Source organism: Sitophilus oryzae, unplaced genomic scaffold (genome assembly GCF_002938485.1).
Source record: "Sitophilus oryzae breed Bouriz unplaced genomic scaffold, Soryzae_2.0 scaffold_1500_pilon_pilon, whole genome shotgun sequence".
Classification (NCBI taxonomy): Eukaryota; Metazoa; Arthropoda; class Insecta; order Coleoptera; family Curculionidae; genus Sitophilus; species Sitophilus oryzae.
This window is the reverse complement of record NW_022146171.1, coordinates 1,311,943-1,318,903: the sequence shown is the minus strand read 5'-3', so window position 1 is coordinate 1,318,903 and position 6,961 is coordinate 1,311,943.

The following is a 6,961-nucleotide window of genomic DNA, read 5'->3' as shown; positions in this document are numbered from 1 at the left end:
CCAACATAAATTTAAAAAATCTTTTTCAAAAAATCGTGTTGAAAGTTTTAGAGACAAATTGACCAGAATAGATTGGTCGCCCGTTTACTCTTCAATTTTGCCTGACGACGCCTACAATTGTTTTTTGAACATTTTCACAACTCTCTCTGACAGAATATTTGTAACAAAAAAATATAATACAACTCCTAAATCAAGATGTTGGATTACAAGAGGAATAAAGATCTCATGTCGACACAAGCGCCGTCTTATACTTTAAAAAACTTACAGGACAAGTCAGCATTCAATATTACAACAAGTATTGTTATATATTAAAAAACGTTATTAAAGAAGCAAAAATAATGTCTAATCGAAATTTTATTTACAATGCTGAAAATAAAACCAGAGCAACTTGGCAAATAGTTAATAATATTGTTAATAATAATAATGTGAGTAGTAGCTTATTTGACAGTTTTTCGGGCAAATATGACAGCCCTTATGCAACTGTAAGTTCGTTTAACAAATATTTTGTCAATTTGTGTCCCGATATTGATGCTCATAATGTTGAAAATCTGCCACGTAACAATAAACTATCACAATCATTTTTCTTAATACCTACCGACAAACAGGAAGTCTTTAACACTATTCAAAATTTAAAAAATAAAAAATCTGTTGGTGATGACGAAATCCCCATATCGGTTTTAAAAAAAGTGGCAGATATTATATCAAAACCTTTGGCGCACATTATTAATGCATGTTTTGTTTCGGGGGTTTTTCCGACTAAATTGAAAAACGCTTATATTAGACCTATTTTAAAAAAGGTGAAAAAGATGAAATGAAAAACTATAGACCCATATCTCTGTTAACTGGTATTAGTAAAGTTTTTGAATGTGTTATACATGGGGGTTACACAAGGGTCTATGGGAGTTACACTCAGAGATAAAATACCCAATCATACAATACGAAATCGAACAGGAGTAAGAGATGCGGTGATATCTGTCTTACATCTTAAATGGAATTGGGCAGGACATGTGGCTAGGATGACAGATGGACGGTGAACAAAGAGACTTGTGGAATGGAGACCGAGACACGAGGCCTATAGAAGCAGAGGACGACCTCCTAGTCGATGGACAGATGACATTAAGAGGGTGGCTGGAAACTGGATTCAAGTGGCACAAAATAGAAGGAAATGGCTAGTGTTAAGGGAGGCTTTTGTTCAGCAGTGGGCGGTATAAGCTAAATGATGATGATGATGATACATATTAGGCTAACAAATTTCTTAGAGAGGAATGCAGTATTATCTGATCAGCAGTATGGTTTCAGGAAGGGAATGTCAACAATTCAGGGCTTGTATCAAGCCCCCTCTTTTGCCATTGACTCGCTTAACAATAAGAATCAGACACTTGTAATGTGCCTGGACCTTTCCAGAGCTTTCGACAGTGTAGATCACAATATTTTGCTGAATAGGTTGGATGGGTATGGTATTCGAGGAAGGGCTTTAGAACTGATGAAGTCATACTTGTGTGGGCGAACACAGCAGGTTATTGACTTTGATTTGAATGGCAGAAAAATAATAGTTTCTAACAAGGTAATCATTGAAAAGGGGGTGCCGCAAGGTTCAATATTGGGTCCACTTCTTTATATACTGTATACAAATGAGGTGCCCCACATTATTCAGGAACAAACAGTATTATATGCTGATGATACGACTGTGCTTTTCAGTGCAAGTGATGTCCTTTCACTCTCAACCAGAGTCCCATTGGCTGTGTCCGATTTGTCGAAGTATATTCACTCTATTGGACTATCTCTCAATGTATCCAAGACACAGTGTATGTTATTTAGCAATCGATACTCAATTCCCTTTATCCTCCAGCACGAGCAACAGGAAATATGTTCAGTAAATAGCGTTTCATTTCTTGGTTTAACGATCGATAGACGTTTGGATTGGCTTCACCATATTGAAGTACTGGCATCTAAAACTTCTCAATTCTGCTATGCGCTGAGAGTAATATCGGGGTCCGTGGGGATCGATGCTGCTATGTCAGCTTACTATGCTTTTATCTATTCCAGATTTAAGTATGGTATTATTTTTTGGGACAACTCCACGGGGGTGGAAGGGATATTACGAATACAGAAAAAATGCTTACGTAGTATCTTCGGATTGAGTCAGCAAGAAAGCTGCAGGGAGATTTTTGTTGAACATAACGTTCTTACAGTTGTTTCCATGTATATTTTGGAGGCTGTGGTGTTTGTCCTGGAAAACTGGAATTTGTTTGGACACCGTAGGCTCGAACATGAATATGATACTAAACACAGATTACAGCTGGTTTCGGATAAATATAATTTCAGCTATCTTCAAAAAAATATAGATTACTCTCTAATAAAAATATTCAATTCCCTTCCGGAAAATTTTACCTTGTCTATTGTCTATGCCTAAAAACAAAGTTAAAAAATGCTTAAACATCTTTTTGTGCAGAGGAGCTTTTTATTCCCTCGCGGAATTTCTAAACAGTGATAAGAGCGCCCTGTGTCATATTTAACATCGATTGTATATTGTTGTAAAAACAACCACACTCGTATGTTTTTACTTTTATTTTGTATCATTTGGTCTAAATTTGTTATTTATTGTAAGTATAATTTTGTGTTGTTATCTGTCTATACATACATAGATTTAATTCATTATTATTAGTATTATTTTCATAAAATATTTAATTTTAATATTACTATTTATTTTTGTTCATATAGTTCATTTTTTGTTGAAATATGCAGTTATTTTCTTTTAAAAATTTTTACTGACATTGTTTCCATGCCCTTTTTTGGGTTTCTTTTTACACAATACCCAATAAGGAAATAAATAAAGCATTATCTATCTATCTATCTATCTTATCTTTCTGGGGTCGAAATATACTACTCGTAAATATTTGCACTTATTTAAGCCTCACCCTAGTATACAGAGTGTTTCAAAAAACTTGTGCCATCTCTCGTGGAGAGATTCCTCACGTAAAAATAATTATTATTTTTCATATCAACATAGGTCCGATCCTGCTTTGTTTCGTAGCAGGGTGTTAACGTCTTAGTAATCTTTAGATTTATTATAATTTTCTTCCAAGTACTTTTAGTGATTTGAATGAAAATTTGAAGATAAAAGTTACTATAGGTGCTACATATTTTAATGCTAAAAAAATGTCGACAAATTCATCAAGGACGTGCATATGTGTTATCACTGGAATATTTTTCAAAAAAAGCATGTGCGCCACTTTTTTCTTTTGATATCGAAATTGTGTAGGCCGTTTATTGCCAATTAAAAGTTATTATAATAACTTAATTCGGCCTCCTTGATGAGATAAACGCAATTTTATAAACCACAATTAATAAAATTAAAATTAAAATAAAATTAATAAATTATACAGGTTGTCCCAGTAATAAGTGCAAGTATTTTAAGGGGTAATAGATCTCGATAAAAGAAACATATTTTCTCTTTATCGTTTTTTAAATAGGTCCAAAATAACGGAGTTATTTTACTTTGAAAATTTCCAAAAAAAAATATTTTTTGGCAAAATTTTGAGAACCACATTATCTTTTCTGGATTTTCTTTCCTGTAAATTTAATCTACTACCTATGTTGCCATAGTATCAAGAAATTATGTTTTTTAAATAAAACCTTAAAAAAATTCCCAATTCCGAATTTTCAAATAAATTTTTTCGCGAAAAAACCTCATAGGCGTGTTTCTGGGGTTGAACTATACTACCAGTTAAAATACTTGCACTTATTTCTGGGACACCTGTATATATGCCTCATTTATTATTAAATATTATTACTATTAGTTATTATTACTATTAATCCAACCTACAGCAATTTCAAATGAAAAAATAATGGTATTTAAGATATTTACAAAAAATCTAATTTTAAAAAGTTTTAACGTCCTGTAACTCTAAAACTCTGCATTTCCATATCCATGTCTATAGGAACTTTTTTCCATATTTTTTGATGGGTAATCAATGAGTATTTATTTAAAACTTTCGCAAGTTAATGGTATAATTTTTTTTAAAGGTTGCTATCAGACTTGGATCAAAGCAAATTAACAAAATTGCGTTTATCTCATCAACTGCTTACACTGTTTCACTAACAAGAGAAAAAAGTCAGTGCCGTACATGCTTTTTTAGAAAAATATTCAAGTGATAACCTATACCGGGTGTTGCATCGTCGAGCGGGACATAGGAAATCCTATGTAAATTTTAATGGGGCCAATTATTGGTTTCCCTAATTATTTTAGAGAATAATTCTATTTAGGTTTATTGAAGAGCACTAAAACCCACATTCAAAAGAATAACTTTAGATATTTTTAATTGGCGCGTTTACGAGTTATCGCCGATTTCTTTTTAAATATATGGCGTCCAAGCCATTGCCGCCTCCAACGGTATCAGGCCCGGAGGTTCGACGGCGCAAACAGCTACTCCAACCTCGAGAAGTTTTCTCTTGCCGGTCATGAAGGCCAAGTCCACAGAGAAAAGAAGAACCGAGTGACAGTCCGCGCTGTCATCCGTCAACGAAGTATAAAAAAAATTTTATACGTCGATTTGACGTATGACTTGACGAGTGCGTCACCTCAAATCGCTCCGCCCACTCATTTTATTGGCTACTGACAAATTTGAATTTTTATTGATGGGACGCGTCGTCTGTTTTTTTACGAAAAACATCGAGAGAATATCGTTTCCCCTCTGACGGATACCCCGTAGCTACAGAACGGACAGACGTACTGTAAAAGATAACTGTCAAATGAAGTCATTTCAGAAATTTATCTATTTAGTGCTTTATTATTATTATTATGAAAAACTCATATCTACATCGAAAATATTAGCCATGAATTACGCTACCGAAGAAGTATTGATGGATTAAACGGTATTATCAAGGAAATAGTTATCAAAAGGTGTCGAACATGTTTGCTGCTCTGTATCCGAATAAACCGATACCTGGAAAATCTACAATCGCAAGGAATATCCAGAGATTTGAGACCAAAGGTACCCTAATAAATAACTGCAGATGTGAAGCAAGGCAGGAACAAAGAGAATATGCAAGAAATGATACAGACTTGGAAGTTTTATTGTGCGTGGAAGAGAACAATGGAAAGATCAGCACAAGAAAACTTGAGGATGAAATAGGAATAGATCACACTACAGCGTTTCGAATTTTGAAACGACATGAATACTATTCCTTCAAATATGAAAAGGACCAAGAGCTACGAGATGGGGACGAAAAACGGCGGCAGGCGTTTTGTTTTGATATGATGGAAAGAGCAAACATGGATAGGGAATTTTTAAAAAACATATGTTTCACTGACGAATGCACGTTTACCTTAAATAATGAACCCAATGTTCAAAATTATCGATATTGGAACAAAGAAAACCAACACAGGTTTGTCCAAACAAGGACGCAATATCCACAGAAAGTAAATGGTTGGGCAGGGATATTCGGACACAATATTATCGGGCCATTATTTCTTACGCGAAATATAAATGCAGAATATTATTTGGAACTACTCGAAAATCATATTTTACCTGCTTTACATGATGCCGCTAGAGAAAATCAGGAAGTTTGGTACCAAATGGATGGCTGCCCGGCACATAGTACCCTGGCTGTTCGGGAATATTTAGACAATAGTTTTAACGGAAACGTTATTGGCCTAAATCATAGAGTAAATTGGCCAGCAAGGTCTCCTGATATTTCGCCAAATGATTTCTTTCTCTGGGACCATTTAAAAAACAGGATATACAAGGATAAAAAATACCCAAATCTAGACGAGTTAAAAAATGCTATTTCTGTCGAATGCAATAGAATTTCAGTTTACAAACTAGCGAATGTAAGAGAATTTTATGATCGCTTGGGTTATTGTCTAGCATTCGATGGAGGAATATTTGAACATCTTCTTAAATCCTAAAGTTCTAACAATTTAATAGTACCTAAATTAATAAGTTATTGAATATTGTAATAATACTATAATAAACCTTGTAATTGATTACTTTATCTTTAAGATTTCCGATGTAGGAATGAGTTTTCAATAATAATAAAGCACTAAATAGGTAAATTTCTGAAATGACAACTTCATTTGACAGTTATCTTTTACCTTGACTGGTGCTCATAAGTAAAGACAGGGCCACAAGGAGAAATATTTAAAAAGAAATCGGCGATAACTCGTAAACGAGCTAATCAAAAATATCTAAAGTTATTCTTTTGAATGTGGATATAAATAAATATTCTTCAATAAACCTAAACAGAATTATTCTCTAAAATAATTAGGGAAGCCAATAATTGACCATATTAAAATTTACATGGGATTTCCTATGTCCCGTCCGACGATGCACTTCCCCGGTGAATATGTCGACACTTTTTTAGCTTTAAAATATGTCGCATTTATAGTAACTTTTATCCTCCAAATTTCATTCGAAATGCTAAAAGTACTTGGAAAAAAATTATAATAAATCGAAACATTTTAACACCCTGTAGCTACGAAACAAAGCAGAATCGTACCTATGTTGATATTAAAAATAAATCTTTTTTACGTGAGGAATCTCCTCACGAGAGATGCACATGTTCTTTGAAACACCCTGTATAAACAAGTCCGCGACTCTTTCATTATCGGTTATTGAATTTGGTATAGAAAATTAAATAAAAACATTTTTTAGAACATTTTTTATGATAAATATGTTATTCCTTATCAGATTTTATTCAATTGATCTAATAGAAGTTCATTTTAAGATAAAATAGGCTCCATTTTTTAAACGACATTTTTGTGTCGGGATACAGTGGCGGATACAAGAATTTATTTTAGGGGGGGCCAAAAAAAAGTAATGGAGAATATGCTTTTTAGGGCGCCATTTTTAACCCAAAAGGCTAATATTTAAGCAAATTTACAGATTTTAGGGGGGGCCATAAGCCCCCCCTCTGTATCTATCCGCCACTGAATAGGGAGTTTTCGCATTGAAATGTA